General features: G+C 31.0%; 1 protein-coding gene across 1 annotated transcript in view; it reads left to right on the plus strand.

Annotated features, from left to right (window-relative positions):
* LOC145328647 (uncharacterized) overlaps positions 1–17290 on the plus strand; it is an 80481-nt gene that overhangs the window by 7532 nt on the left and 55659 nt on the right. Inside the window, exon 2 of the mRNA XM_080172418.1 lies at positions 14956–15034. The gene's annotated coding sequence lies outside the window, so the exon portion shown is untranslated. The remainder of the gene's footprint in view (positions 1–14955; positions 15035–17290) is intronic.

The raw sequence follows: 17290 nt of genomic DNA on the forward strand, positions 1-17290 counted from the left end.
TTAGTCCAGTGTCCCCTGCCCTCCCTCCCTGATGATTTGCTAATGTGATACATGTGTGGAAGTGAATACACATATCTACCCAATATTTTTAACTCAGGGAGGAAGAGATAGAACAATTGTAGGAAAAAACACACAAAACTGTTGATAAATCAACCCAAAAATAATGTAGTAACTGATAGTCAATAATGTCGATGATAAGTCAGCAATAATCACTTTTAATTAATGCCTTAGATGTCCAAGGGTTTAGGTAAAGAAATGTTTACATCCATCAAACTTTCAAACCCATCATTTTACCCCCCAACCTGAAAATGAAAAAAAAACATTAGATTATCCCCTCAAACCTTTGAAACTCCTAATTTTACCCCCGTATATAAAATAATATAACATTGAATCGACAAAAGTTAACTTATCCCTTACCCCCCTGGCCCAAAACCCTTCGACTTTGCCCTTTTTTTACACATAAAAAAGTTTTATAGAAAAAAAACGTATAATTTTTATGAAAGGAACCTGTTCAATTCAATTTCAATACAAGACCTTTCTAGGAAAAGAAATAATTTTTCTTAACAAAATTTAAGAATCTAAAGGGATAAGACAATGGCCGATAAATTGATGTATATCCCCAATGATAATACCAAAAATTACCTCTTCTAAGTCCCCAACGTTCTAAAGCCAACTAATAAGAAAACCTTAGGGATAAGTGTAATAAACAGCCAATGTCCCTTCCTCCCTGCATAAAGTTGGCTTAAACCATTTAAATATTTTTTTTACAAAGAGTGCTTCCCTTCTTTGAATGTATTCGTCCTTTTACATGTGTGTGTGTTTGTATGTGTATGTGTATTTTTCAATTGATTTATTTTTACTGCTAAGATTGGTTCAGGGATAAGGGATGGGAAACGTAGGAAAATATTATTTCAGGCCTATTTCAAGCCTAGGCCTAATAAACCAGTTTTGGGATGGCGCAGTGGTTCGTCCTAAACGCTAATGAAAAAGCTGTGTGTGTCTGTGTGTGTAGATAAAGTATAGAATCAAATTCAGGTAGCTAGTTTAAAGTAAAAAACATAACTTTTTATAAACCTATATATTAATGGCTTTTGTTAAAATGAAGTTTTTTCTCTCCCAAAATTTTTTTTATCTTTTACTTTGGTAATTTGAACTGTCAGAAAGCTATCGTTGGGTTTCCCTCAGACAGATTTTAGTTTGTATTATTTGCATTTTTATTAATGAGTAAAAATTTTATTTGAAAATTTCATTGCTAATTAAAATTCAAAATAAATAAATAAATATGCACTTGGGTAACATTCTATCAAGTTCTTTGGATACTTTAATGTAATGATATATCTGTACTGTGTTGTATTGTACAAAAATTAGGGTTAAGGTGTTGTATCAATTCTGTATTAAATTTTTAAAATTCAAAATACAACATCTAATTTATAAACTACCAAATGAAAAATCGTAGCTACCTTCTTTCCAAAAAAATAATCCTGTTATTTTTGTTTTTTCTATATGGCCCTTTTTTAATGTTTAACTCTAAGCAGATTTAATAATTAAACTAATGTGATCTAACACCATTTATATTTATTTTTTCGTAGCAGACAAATCATTTTTTTTTTCTAGAATTGTCTGCTTCTAAAATTTCCGCCAATTGGTGATTGGTTGATACAAAACAAGCCCAAATCACAGAACACTATTGGTTTAGAGCGGTAGCCAATATGAGCCGTCCGCCAGTAAGGTCATTAAATTAGGCAAATGGTAAAAGTTGCATGATCCCTTTCAAAACCAGGCCGAGACCTAATTTATGGCCAGGTTTCCTATCCCTTATCCCTGGATTGGTTATATTATTGTCATAGAAAAAGGGATAGATATATTATATAAATGGATATCATGACAGAAAAATTGTCGTCAATTTAGATTGCTAACAAGTAACTTGTTTATTGGTCAGTTCGTTACTCCAATGTGAGGGGAGGGGTTGGGGCAAAGGGGGTTTAAGGGGGAAATTGCTATTTCAGCCCGCTGTGTGTTTCACTTTTTTAGAGAACATGAAAATCTGGTGTAACATTCAATTAATAATATATCCATTTTTAAATACGATTATGACTATTGAGGAGACTTGATTTTTTTTGTTTTTTTTAGGGATCTAAAAGGATAAGACAATCAACGATGAATTATGTTCAGTCCATAATTAAGATTAAAAAAATACCCATTAACTAGATTTTAAAAACTTTTGAGACTAGTATAATTTACAGACCAATGTCCCCCCCCCCCTTCGTAGATATTCAAGCTATCTCTTTATTAAAGACAATCCGTATTGAACAACCTTTGATTATATGCTCTAACAGTGCATCATAATAATTTGCAACTGTTTATAGGCCAAGGCATTTCACCTTTCTCTAATAAAACTGTCATTCATCTTATTCTAAGTATATCTGTAATTAAAATAAATAAATTTTGGCTTTTTTACAAGAAAAAGTCATAATTTTTTTTATTAAAATTGGCGTTAAAAAAGAAGTTTGCTTGGCTGCTTTTCAGAAATTTATTGCATTAACATTGAGGCTGCGCATATTTGCTAAGGAACTTTAAAAGGGATAAAAGGGACGTAAAAAATATTTATGATTGAAATATAAAACAAGGATGACAACATTCATAAAAGCAAAGTTTAACAAGTTAGACAAAGAATTCATAACTTTGAGATTTAATTATAGAGATATGACGGTTATAACAGAATACTTATTATTCTTAGTATTCTAAAATAAACTTGATTATAATTTTAATATTTTTCAAATTGTTCTATTTATATTGTTTTTGTTTTTTCACAGAGAGTATAAATCGATGGGATGATTCTAACACCCAGTTAAAAAAATATCTATTTTACTATACAACACTTTTCTGCTAGTAGAATGAATCTTATAACAAAAAAAAAGTGAAGGCTAAATTTTCCTTTTCAAGTTTGACGGAATATGGGGCCAGTTTGACTATCTAGATCTACGATGTCTATCGATTCAAGCTTCTGGTTTTAAAAATGTCATGCCCATCAAAAAATTTGTTCTTTTCATCTAAATTTTGGACATTTGAACACCCCCAAAAATGCGTCCATTTAAAGACGCGAAGAAAAGTTTTTCTTTAAGTGCCACGTCCCTTCGCAAATTGTTGGTTCAATCCAGTATGTTATAGGAAGAACATCAACAATGTTTTTTTTCTTTATTACATTTTTTAGGAGAGGGTGGGGGGGGGGGGTACTCCAAACCCACCCCAGCATCAGGCGAATCCTCTGAAGGCTAAGTGCGCAGTCGGACGTTAAATAAACTGGACCATTTTTGACATAAAATATTCCCGCCCTCATTTCATAGTTTTGACAGGGGACGGGGGGGGGACTACAAAATAACATACATTCTTTTTATAAAAGTAATAGGATGTTTACTTGCATGCCCCGTACGATCTTGTAAACAGTTGAAATACCATTTCCAAGGATGTTGCTTCGCCTCTAGCCTTTAGGAAAGATCGGAGATGTAAGATAAATAGCCAAAACACACTTCAAAGATAATTATTAAGCCTCCATGAAAAGTACAACTCACTATGGGACCACTAACTTTCGAGATCTTTTACTTCAGACAAAAAACTTACTATTTTACACATAAGTATAATACTTTGTATATAGATATAGGATATGTTTTTATTAATTAATCTATCTTTGGAAAATATTTAAATTTTATTTATTTTAAAGGCCTACTTTGGTTATGACATCCATTGATATAAATTTGTGTATGGCGTTTATTGACATATTGCTGTGTTTTTAAAATGTCAGTTAATTTAATAAATAGCTATTTAAGAAAGATTAGGTTTCCATACGACTTTGAGTGATTATAGAGAAATTGATGTTTACCCCCCATTATGATAGAATACAATATTCCTTTTTTAGATTTATATTGTTAGTGGAAAAGTTTGAAGCTTGCTAGTTTGTACCAACCAATCAAAATTCAATAAAAGTCCCCAAAGTTTTACAAACAACTGATAGAATGTTTAAAGGTTAAGGTTGGTAAGGTTTGGCCATGCAGGGTTAAAGCTTTCTGCAGGGAGGGAGGGAACGTCGAACTGTAAATTGTACTGATTCTCAATGTTTTATACACACATTCTCTTATTTGGGCACTTGGGGAACATTATCACAAACTTGCACTGTCCCAATTTCAAATAATTTTATTCTATAAAGGGACAAATTTCGTTTATCATGATTTGGAGTGTACATCAATTTATTGTCCATTGTCGTATCCCTTTTTTTAAAATCCTGTCTCAAACTTCTGAACAAATTTTGTTGATTTGCTTAATTTACGGTTCTTTTTTTCATTATGAACAGTAACCTAAACTGTTAGCTATTTCTTTCTTTAATACAAAGTTATACAGTTTTTGAAAAACATATTATTTGAATTCATCAAAAAACTGGGCTCAAACTTTTGACATGTATTGACTTTAAAGCCCTATTTTTCACATGTTTCATGCTATTTTTATTATGTCAAAAAAAAACAAGGATAATAATGTCCATAGGTAGCGAAGTGATAATATAGAATTGTATAATATAGCAGGGATCTCAATGGATAAAACAATGGACGATAAATTAAAATACTTTCCAAAATTATTGGTTAAAAAGATAGGACACTATTAATTCGAAACTATCCAAGCACAATTTCAGGAAAGTTCCCAAAGTTCTTGAGACATCAAATAAGAAAATTGGTTGTAGAACTTTGGGTATTAGTATAAATTAAATTCCAATGTCCCCACCCTCCTTGACAGTTTTCTTCTTAATTGGGAGGGTTACAACCAAATACTAAATCTTGATAAAAATAATAATAGTTTACTTTTTAAAAATTTAAAGGTTAATTTTTTTTAAAGTACTGATTCAAATCTATATCTTACAAAATCATAAGAATTATGTTGATATAACAATAAATAGAAAGTCTAACAGTGGATAAAAATTGGCGGGTGCACTTTTATGTACAATTTGTAAATTGCGGAGTTTTTTCCTTGAAACATACAAAAATATAAAATTCCTAAAGCCCCGAAAACATACTTTAGGCCTTAGGTTATCCCCCGGCACTCCAATTTTTTTAAAAAATACGTTTACTTTTGCTCATCTATTGCCATATAAAATATTGTCTTTTCTTCATTGTTTTTTTTTCTGTCTAAATTACTTAATATTTTTGATGAATTAGCCAATGAACGATTTAGCAATTATGGACATAAAATTGCCCCTTCTGTGCTGCTTCTATGGATTGAAATTATTAGTATTAAAATTTAAACACCATTAAGATTTTTAAAAAAAGTTTTTAAGCCAATGCATACTTATTCATAAAACTTTGATTTTCCCTCCTATATACTGATGCGGTAATAAATAAATGCATATTGATGTATGACCCAAACATTTACCTGGATCCATTGATGGGGACTTTTTCGTCTGCTACTTTTGTGATGTTATTGGCTGATTTTCAAGACCAAATTGAAAGTCGGCACATGGTCCACGGGGTTTAATACCTTCCTCCTCTATTCTCTTACCTTAATGATTTGGTCTTGTTTGAAATTTGCTATTATGTATGGACATATATTAAATTGGGTGATTTCTCACTCTGTAATCCGACATATATATTTATTTACTGCCACATATAATAAAATATTATTTCGAAAAATTTCCTATTTTTTCAATATAGTACAATGTTACACCCTCCCCCACTAACCCTATACAATTCTATAACTATCTCAAATAGCATCCAAGAAACTGGATATATATATTTATTTACTGCCAAATATAACAAAATATTATTAAGAAAAATTTCCTTTGTAGGGCAATCTTATACACCTCTTAACAACAACAACAACAACCCTCTTCCAACCAAGATATATTCATGTATTTAAAAAAAAGATATTTTATTTATACAAGGCAAAACTGACTAACGGACGGACAGGAATTATGATCTACAGACTAGCTGCGCATCTATGTAGAAAGAAATATATATATTTATCAATAAGTAAATCATAAATAGTATGTATTGTATAGATATATACTATTACATCAAGTAGTAATGTTTTTTATTCGTCATTAATGATATTGCTAACCACTGAAGTGATTGTTTTTTTTTAGGGAAGCTTTATGTATGCCTTAGGACGGTTTAGGATATCTAATTTTGAAATGAAAGTCTTTGGGTGTTTTACGATATTTTTTCTGCCCATTTGAATAGATAGAATCTAGGGGAGAAGCCGTTAGATTTTTTTCCCTTATACATCTAATTGATAAATTTGGGGAAAGATAATGTTTACTCCATTTACATTTCCCCTATGATCCGTGATTGAAAGAGAAATCATATTGAATTTCAAAAATATGTACATATGCAGATTTTTATAATCCTTTTACAAAAACCAGGGGGGAGGGAGGGGAAATTGAACTATAAATTATAATGGTACTCAAAGTTTTATAATGATGTTATCTTAATCGTTGGATAAAAAAAACTTTTCTTTTACTGAATTTGAATGTTTAGTTTAAAACTGGTAGTTTCCAAACGTTTCAACCAATCATTTCAATCTACAGCAGGGAAAATAAGATGCAAACTGTCCCGGACGGACGCACCGACCCTAATTAGAGAAAAGCTTCGCTTTCAAAAAGGTTGGGGGCCTATAAAAAATTAAAAGGGGATGTTAAAGGAAGTTATCTTTATTATAATCCAAGGAAATAAAAGTCAAATGAACAATGGTCCACAAAATTTCTTGAATATTTCTTCATTGAAAACTAAAGAATTATCGCGGACAGGTTTATAATAAGAAATTAACTTAAGGCGGATGTACAATTTTTATCGAGGGTGGGTGGGGAGGGGGGTGGATTCATAGGCAGGGTGGTATAGGACAATGGGCTGTTCATTACACTTGTTCCTAAACTTTAATAATAACGTTTTCTTATTCGTAGACTAGTTGAATTCTGATTGGTAGGATCATTAAGTGTCCAAACGTTACAAATACAAATTGTAATCTACAGAAGGGATAATTTTGTGTATCAACATTGGGGATGTACATCAATTTATCGGCCATTGTTGGTATGTTTGCAATTCTACATTTATATCGCTTTATATGATAATTTTTTTAGCAAAATATATTAATGTTGAGAGATATAAAAACGCCAAACAATGAATAGATAAAACATGGTTGTTTTAAAGAGACAAACAGACAGATAGACATACAAACAGACTACTTATTTAGAGTAGGATAGGATTTTTTCTTATTTTTAACAAGGACAATTATATGAAAACTATGGGTCGAAAAATAAATTCTATAAATAAATAATCCAAAATAGTAAGCTTTTAGGTTAAATCTTCAAACAAATTTTGGCATACCAAAAGATATAACTTGGATGTTGCACCAGATTTTTATGTACTCTAATAAAGTTATACTCACAGCTGGCTAAAATAACGATCCACACCTTCTACCACAACCCCTTCCTCGACTGGATGAATGAACAGACTAATAAATGAGGTCTATATATTGTATAGGCACCCTAAATAAACAACAAATTTTCTCCAGTCAATATAACCACGAATTCAATATACATTGGCATACCTTTGTTTGAAAAATAGACAAACGGACATACATACGTATATCACTTAATTATAGAGTAGCGGTGCTACCAAAAATGAACAAAAAGATCAATAAAATGGGTCGATCATTTTTTTTGAGCATTTTGGAATAAAATATCTTATTTCTACCAATTACTTATTGAACATTCGATATATTATGACTTAGATGTTGCACCAGATTTTCATGTACTATAATAAATTGATGCTATCAGCACGCTAAAATAACTATATCCCTTACCCAACACCTTCAACCCCATCCCCTTCACTCCTACTGGATGAATGAACTGACCAATAAATTAGTTCCGTATTCTTGATTGATGACGAATTTCTCCTGTCAATATATCCACGTATATCCTATATCCATTTATCAAACAAGGATTATTCGTTTGTAACCTGCGCAGCAATAACAAATAATGCTTTTTGCACATTCAAAAAATGTAATTTCAAAATTTTTTTTCAATTATCTTCATAGATTTAGGGAAAGGATAATGGATGATAAATTTATATTTAATTTCATTATTATTCTGAATAATGATTTTGACATATAAATAAATAAATCTGCACTTATTTAATAAAATTTTGTAATGCTTTGTCCTCAAGATCAAATGAAATTTTTTAAGCCAACGATTGAGAGAACGAGTTTTTAAGACATTGTGAACTAATGTAATTCCCAGTTCAATATCCCCTCCCTTCCTCCGTTGGTTTATTATATATGGCAAGGTGACAATAATAGTGGTATAAAATTTATTATCGACCAAATATGCAATAAAAATAATCGTCAAGAAATGATATATAATGATCCTTATATATTTAAGTAACAGGATGTCTGAATATCTATCTGTACCTAAAGCTTAACTGATATGGTAATCCTTTACATGTGGTAGAATCCTTTAGGTACAGGGAAGGTTTTTCACCTTTTCTTGGGAGGGTACCTCCAACCTTCCAAGAAAATGACAAAATTCCCCCCCCCCCCCATCCAAAAAATTCTTTTTAATCTAAAATTCAAAGTTGGATGTGACCCCCCTCCCTATAAATGCCTAAAATGTCCCGAGGGTATCCGTTAGTTATTAATATTAAAGTATTTTTTCTTCTGTATAACGATGTAGAATCGTGATTTTCATAAATTTATGATCTGTTTTGTCAGGGATTTTAGGGATAGTACAATGGATTATAAAATATCGCTTAAACAGTTCGTAAGTTTTGTACAACCCAATCAATATTCAATCTAAAACTCCTAAAAGATTTTTATATGCGAATTAAAACGAGTTGTATATTTGGGAGCCAGTATCATTTAAAATCCATTATCCCCTTCTTCCCTGGATTTTATCAAATATTTTCTTTTATTTCTTTGGATATATATGAGTTATTTTTATATCTTCATTTATGACGATCTTCATATTTTAACAACTACGCCTTATTTCTCATAGCGTAGCTATTCTATAACCATCACATGTCTGTACGTCCATTATGTGAAGTACCAGGGAGGGAGGGGTCATTGGACTGTAAATTATACTGGCCAACAAGGAATTAACACAAAGATCTAATGAGATAAGACAAGGGCCGATAAATTGATGTACATCTCCAATGATAATACACAAAATTACCCCTATAGATTAAAATTAGTCCTTGAATCGTTTGAACAAAACAATCAAAATTTAATATAAGTCCCCAAGGTTGTTAAGCCATTGAAGAAAAAAACCGTTATTAAAAGTCTTTGGGTACTAGTGTAATAAACAGCCCATTGTCCCCTCCCTCCCTTGAGTAACAAGCATATTATATCATTCCTTAGCTTAAACATTTTTTAGACTCTTATTAGATCTTGATTGGGCTGTACAAACTAGCAGTGTCCAAACTTTCCAACAATTAATTTAAATCTACAATCTTTATCAGCATAGGGGATCATGCAAACATCTCGAATACGCATATTCCTAATTTTAGGAAAGCCTATTCAGTGCCACACCAAACATCTACTGTTTGTCATACAATTTAAATTTCATATACATTTATATTGTGAAAAATTTAGCTTGGTGTACTATTATTGTATGTACTGCTTCGTAAGACGGGGCGTAATCTATCAATGAATAAATGTTTTTTATGTTTTATGTTTATTCTATTTATTAACCCTTGTCTTATCACTTAAGACCCTCTTATAAAGAATGTATTTATCTAAAATTATCTTCATATAATCCTCTGTAAGCTAAATAAACCAACATTGCATCAAAATTCATTTTCATCCATTGGCAATGGACGATAAATTAATATAAATATTTAATAACAATCAACAAAATTGCCCCTTATGAATATTAAAGTTATTGTTAGAAAAGTATAAATATTTCTTACGTTTTTTAAACAAGATATAACAAAAGTCACCCAAAGTTTTAAACCAAACGAATGGTAGCGTTTATACAGATTTGGGTACTTATATATTTTAAAATCTAATATATCCCCTCCCTAGCTCCCTGGGTGTGATACACCTAGCGCTAAAAAACCTGTAAAAACTTTCTCACATAGTTTGCTTCTATTCATTACCCATGCAATGGGACAACAAAAAACAGTGGAAGGGTGGTTTATTCTGAAAAATAAAGCTTAAATATGCTGGATGTACCTAATATATAAATACGTTAGCTGGAAGAGACATTGGACCGTAAATCACTTTGTACCTTAAGTTTAATAACTACGTTATCAAATTCTTTGGCGCTAAACTATTATTTTATTTTGATTGGTTGGTTGTAAAAGAATAGTGTCTATACGTTTTAACCAATAATTTTAATCTACAAAGGAATAATCTTGTTTTTTTCCTTAGGGGTGTAAGTATATCAATTTGTCGTCCTTCGTCACATCCCTTAAGATTCGTGGGTGATTTTAAAAGATTTTAAAATGGTTCACTTAAGCATGAAAGATGCCTTGGCCTAAAAATATTGTAGGACTTTTTGCAAAAGGTCGTGCAATTAAAGTATTTCTTTTCAACATGAAATGTGGTATATTCGGTGGATCATTGAATTTAAGGTTGGAATTTTACTTGAACCTTTCTACTATTTGTTTATCAAATCCCTGGCACCCCCCCTCCCCCCCCCCTCCCCACCCTCCATAAAAAAAATTTAAACCACCCACAAACTACTTTTTAGCAATTATTCTTTTTTTTCGGGGCATAGGGAATAGGTGACAGATTTTTAGATATGTTTTACAGGGAGGGAGGGCACATTAAATGTTAAATTATATTAGTACCAACATTTTATAAACACCCTTTCTCATTCGTTGACTTAATATTTATATATATGCAAAAAAAAGGAACAATTTCTTAAATTTGAAAATAAAAACATAATGCGTTTTTACTATTTTCTTTTTTTGTAGAAAATAGTTATGACTTTATTCCTGATTTTTCTTAAAACTATTTTTCAAATTGAATAGAGTTCTTGAAAAATTTGTTTTATATACATATGCATCATGGAAAAAGGTATTTGCAAAAAAAAGGCTTTTAGAGTAAAGACTGACGAAAATAGCCTAGGCGCCTAAAACCAAAAAACTAAGAAGACGAAGAAAGTCTCTCAAAAAATCAGCAGGTTACGTTATAAAAGCGAGGGATTATCCATCTCTTTTTTAAAAGTTTTCTTTCCCACTCCTCCTCTCCTCATCCCTCATTTTTATTCAGAATTTTTTTGAGGGACTTTCATCTTCTTCAAAACTAACTTTAAGGCAATTGACGTTAAATTGATGTATATCCCCAATGATGATAAAACAAAATTACCTTTTAATTCTGCAGATTGTAACTATTGATTAAAAAGATTGGATACTGCTAGTTTTAACCAATCAATCAAATTGTAATAAAGTACCCAAAAGTTTATTAATAGAATTTATAGTTGAATGTCCTTTATAGTGATTTATTTGCATTTCCAGCCAAGAATTACAATTTTCTATCGATTAAAAAACATCCAAATGTCTTTAGTTCTTATTGCTCTCATGGACAAAATTGTCTTTTTTTGGGTAAATTTACTTATCCTTTCTTCCCTGAGAAGCATTAAACCACAAAAAGTGACATATTTGCTTTTTAAAGAAAAACATACAAACACTCAAAAAATTCCCTCTTTATAACATCTGAATGAGGGGGTGGGGATAGTTTACCTAAAGAAAATTTTTCCCTTCAAATACTTTTTATTTTTTTAGTATGTAGATGCGTCCCTAGCTTCATACGGGTTAAATAAAAATGGGGGATGTAACCCCACTATATTAAATTTTTGTTTTAAAATCTAAAGTAACAAAAAAATCAATGTGGGGGGAGGGGGAGCTTTTTAAAGGGACTTTTATGAATGAAAAAGGTGAAGTTAACCTTTCCTAAATACATTTTAAAAACTTCGAGTGACCTATGGAATGCTTCACTGCGCTACTTATCAGGGATCTTAAAGTATAAGACAATAGACTCCAAATTTCCAATGATGATAAACAAGATTACCACTTCTCAATACTAAAATTATTGTTGAAAACTTTTGGCCACTAGAAGGTTTGTACATTCAATACAAATTCAGTAAAAGTACCCAAAGTTACTGAGCTAAAAAGCAGTTTGGGTACCAGTGTAATCAATAGCCGAATGACATAATTGTCCTAGTTGATTTGTGAATATCTTAATAGTCCAAAACTTCTTAAAATATAAATTTTCCCATAGCTTATTCATATAGGGTGTACATGCAATTACGCATTTGAACCATTTACAATTGTATTTTAATTTACAGATGGGGTAATTTTGTTCATCGTCTTTTGGGGTGAACATAAATTTATCGTTCATTGTCTTGTCCCTTAAGATCCCAGGTTTACAAATGATGTGAAGCAAAGTGGAAGGGGGAGTTGGTGCTGTTGTAATAATTTGCGATTCTGCTGATTTGATAATGTGATACATGTGCAGAAGTGAATACACACCACCTTATGAAGCTATTATATACCAAGGATATATTTCTTAAAGATCAACAATTATGACTTTAATTCCTTTTTTCATGGGAGTGAGGTTTAAGGTCATTGGTTGAAAAGGTTGGACACTGTTAGTTTCTTCAGGTACTTAACAGTTATTTCATGCCAATGTCCCCTCCCTCCCTGCATGTATCCCAATTACCCTACAAGAAGCAAGACTAAGCTTCCATGAAAAATTTTGGATATATCGATCCAGCTGTCTACGTGATCTTAAAGGACAAAAATTCGCAAACTATTTTATACTTTAATTTATAGGTTATTTGTAACCTTTCTGAAAACACTTTTCTTTGCTATATTAAGATTAATAGTTAAATTTGGATTGTGTCAAAACAATAAAGCAAAAAAATAGTTCTTATTTTACAGCAAACCTAAAGAAAACTTCAGAGGTTCTTTTTAATTAGACCAAACGTCTATAATTATCATCAACCATCAGTCAGCCAACTAGCTCTTTGATTGCTTAATAGACACGATCTCTCATTCGTTGAATCAAAACACTAAGTACTATTGTTAAACCTTAATTGGTTATTCAAAATAACAGTGTTCAAAGTTTTTAAAAATTTATGGTCAATTTTTTATCATCAAAAATCCTTAGCTATTACGCAATATTAGCGGAAAGAATGAAACACCCATAAAATGGACCAATTGAATGGATCATTGGGCAATCTTTGTCAAAATTGTTGAATTGAACGGGACAACTGACCCACAAATTTGTCGAGTAACCTCTATATTGATGTCTAAATTTATTATATTTAAGTAGCGCAGCTACTCTATACGACTAGCTGTGTAACTTTAATTTTAAAAAGACGATTTACCTTAATCTTAAAGGATAAGACAATGGACGATATATTGATAGTCCGATATCAATAGTCTGCAATATCATTTTTTAAAATTCCACTTTCTATCTAAATCAACAGCAGAGTAAATCTTTTTTTATGAATAAGCTTTTGAAGGTAAAGGAAGCCAAACAATTTGAAAACATATTTCATTTGCTAATCGAAAAAAAATATATGTCAAAATATGTTATTTCATGTATTTAATTTTCGGAAAAAACTGATATAAAAATAAACTAAATTTTAAGTGGAAAATTATCCAATGTCATAAAAATACTGCGTAATGGAAAACTTTAAGTTAAAGAATCGTTTTTAATATTTAAAAAATAGTTGTTGCTAAAATTATTAGTAGCAAAGCTTTTCCATAATTCGCTTTACCAGTCTGTCTGTCTGTCCCTCCGTCAGTCTGTAACGCTATGAGAGAAATGTGATTTCTCAGCTGGTGTTTAAGATATGTAGAAGGTTGAAAATTTTTGTGAAGATTGATTGGAATAGGAAATCTTCTATCTTAGATAGCAGCCGAAAAATAATGTTTTTAAAAAACGTTTCAAACAGACAAAAGGACAGTTGGAAATGAAGAGCAGCTTCGCCACTAAAATGCTTGATTTACACATGACATGCTTTAAAATGATTTGATTACCATATAAAAGATCTTTTTGTGCTTCTTTTCTTATGGTTTTTGTTATCCTTGTTTACTTTTGGGGATTTCTTTTATAAGTCATTGACAGGGATTTGGCAACGGAAGAAAAACTTATATGCCCCAAACTGCGTCAGTAAAGAATTTATATTTATCTTTTATTTGGCATGGATACGACAATGTGCAGAAAATTGTATATTTTGTCTAACGAATGATCATTTTCAACAAAAGGGAAAGTTGGTGTCAAAACTGTTTTACTACGGGTGACATATACCTCCTTCTAATCTTTGATTTTAAATTACTTGACGATTTTCCCAATGCTTTTTCTCAATGTTGTCATGGCTTATCTGATTTTGCGAAATGGGTGCCAGATTTTTTTCCCGTGGCAAAGAAACTCAATCAGCAGTATTACCGTAATCAGTAACATGTCCATTTGATATCTTAGAGGTGTTGGGTTTAAGATAAATTCACTAGTATGAAACAAAAGTCTTTTTAGACAGATTTAAAAAAAAATATTTAAATGAACCTGGCACCCTTCTCAGTCTAAATATTAAAAATCAAAGTGCATATTTAAAAGATTAGTAAATATGAAGAAATTTTTTTTTAAAAAGCCCAAAATGTTGCCTAAAATAAAAAAAAATGCATCATACTAAATAAGAATAGGGTCATACTGCTACTATGTCAGGCATATGACATCAAAGTTTGGGCAGTGGTGAATCATTTGCCCATAAGCTGATGCAAAGCTTACTAAGCAAAGTTAGGACTTCCCAACAGGGGTGCACAAACAAAGTGTTGATTGTCTATAGAGTGTCACTTTACCTAATACCTTGGTATATATTTTAATTTTTTTACCAGCATTAATAGATTCAATAGATTAAAACTGTAAAAATTATAATATGAGTTTAGATTAATTTGTCCATCTTTATTTCAGATAAGTGAATGAAAGAATGATATAAACTGGATTCAAGAAAGTGCAATTCATATTTTTTTCTGAGAGTTTTACATAAAAGGTAGAATATTTTTTTCATTAAGAGTTAGAATTGATACTTTAAATTACTATTATAAAATCTTTCTATTTGCAACTAAAATAAGGAAATTATTTTTAAAATGTTACAAAATCTGTCCAAAACCTGTACACCTTTTGTCAACATACAAGTTTAATGGATTATCTATTTATCTATATAAGGTAAGGGGTGAGGTAGTTTTAAGAACAGATTTGGTTAGGTTAATTTGGAAAAGGGTAGCAACACAGGGTTAGGGCTTCGCTGGTATAGGCACCACACTTTAAAATTTCCTTAGGGGTTGCAGGTTTTTTTATGGAAAGTATAAGAACATTAAAGAATTTTAATCATTTTAACTTCCGAATGTCATTCTGGCATCCTTTTGGACCCTGTCACCTATGAGCATTTGAGAGTTTGGGATATTGAGTGAGAATAATAGCACAAAATAGTTTTAAAATCCGCAAATTATCCTTTTTAAACTACAATCTGGCACCTCTGAGCATGTGTTTGGGAAAATAAGTGAAAACAGTGGAACAAAAATGGTCATGATATGCCTATTCTTATTTTAATAATACAAGGATGTCTCTCCTCAACAAACATGTTCAAACGATACATCTAAATTTTTATACTAAATTAAAATATAATTTGGATGTTTGTCTTTCAATTTGGCCTTTGATGTCTCTGTAATTGATGATCAAAAATATCTCAGAAAATCATTATTTAGAATCTTGACAGGTTCAAGGCTATTTTGCAGTGGAAAAAAGAGAAAGCGTTACACACTGACAGACACAATGAAAGACAGACATACCGACTTAAACAATCTTTCAAGTATATTTGCTATAGAACACATACTATATGATATCATTATCGACATACACCTTTTTTAATGGCAGAAAAAAAGTATACAAATATCTTTTTTCATGGAATGAATTATTCCCCCATTAGAGAAACACTCCCCCCAAAAACAAACCATTGACCACCAACCTCGTTATTATATGACATGATGCTTCTATAATTGTATATGGAAACACCAGGGATATTAAAGGATAAGACGTGAAATATATGTTCACACCCAATTATGATAGACAAAATACCCAGACTGTAAATTGTGGTGGAAAGTTTGAACCAACAAATCATGATTGAATAGGTGTCCCCAAATATTTTTTATGGATAAGATTTTATCTTTCATTAAAATATCCTTATATGAAAAATATATTAAACAATACTATTTTTAAAGTTACATGTTTATTTTTTCATTTTTTTTAAATCCTAACAATTAAGCATTATTACTTGTTTTTACCAATGAAATGTGTAAAATAGAAATCAAAATTATTTTTTATTTTTTTATAATGTTTATTGTTATATTATAGTTATTGTAAAAATTAACAAAAACCCCACTTCTGAATAACAGAGATTATTATTCCTAAAAACATTCGTTGGCTTCAAAACTTTGGGTTATTTTTTTCCATTAAATCTTTAATGGTTGATACAAACTACTAGTAAACAAACTTTTCCACCATTAATTTTGATCTACAAATGGGGTAATCATGATGTGGGTATCCGAGACAGAGGGGATATTGGGCTGTAAACTACACCAGTACCCAAAATTTTATACCACAATATCTTATTCTTTTACTTGAAATATTAGGGTAGTATTATTCAATATTGATTGGTTGGTTCAAAACTGTGTATCATCCTTGGGGATGTACAGGAATTCATCCTCCATTGACTTATCCCCAAAGAACCCTGACTATTTAACAGAATCCTTATGACCAACATTCTAACCTTTTACTGTTCGCGTGTCAACGAATTAACAATAACTCTTTGTCAACCCTGTTCCACTATTTATTTATTTATTAGAAGCGATGCTACTCTTTACATTTTCTTAGTTTTACGTCCGTGCATCAGTCAGTCGGTAATGCTATGGGGAAATGTGACTTTCTCGGTTGATATTTAAGAGAGACAGATAAAATTTTCAGATAAGATTCACGTGACCTGTGCACATCTATTCTATACATTGTTTTTTACGTCCGTCTGTCATTCTTCCTTCAAAAGACAAAACTTCTTATTTTTAAGAAGATATCCTTTGATTTGTTGCATATTCCATCTACATATTTCTTTATGACAACTTCTGCTATATGACTTACTTTGTTCCTTTGTATATTCAAGTTCTTTTGTGCTCTACTACTTATGGATGTTGACATCCTTGATTACCTATTATTTGAAACCGTAATTCATATAAAAACAAGGTTTTCCCTGGGTGGG

Source organism: Acartia tonsa, chromosome 9 (assembly GCF_053477335.1).
Source record: "Acartia tonsa isolate MP-2025a chromosome 9, ASM5347733v1, whole genome shotgun sequence".
NCBI classification, from domain to species: domain Eukaryota; kingdom Metazoa; phylum Arthropoda; class Copepoda; order Calanoida; family Acartiidae; genus Acartia; species Acartia tonsa.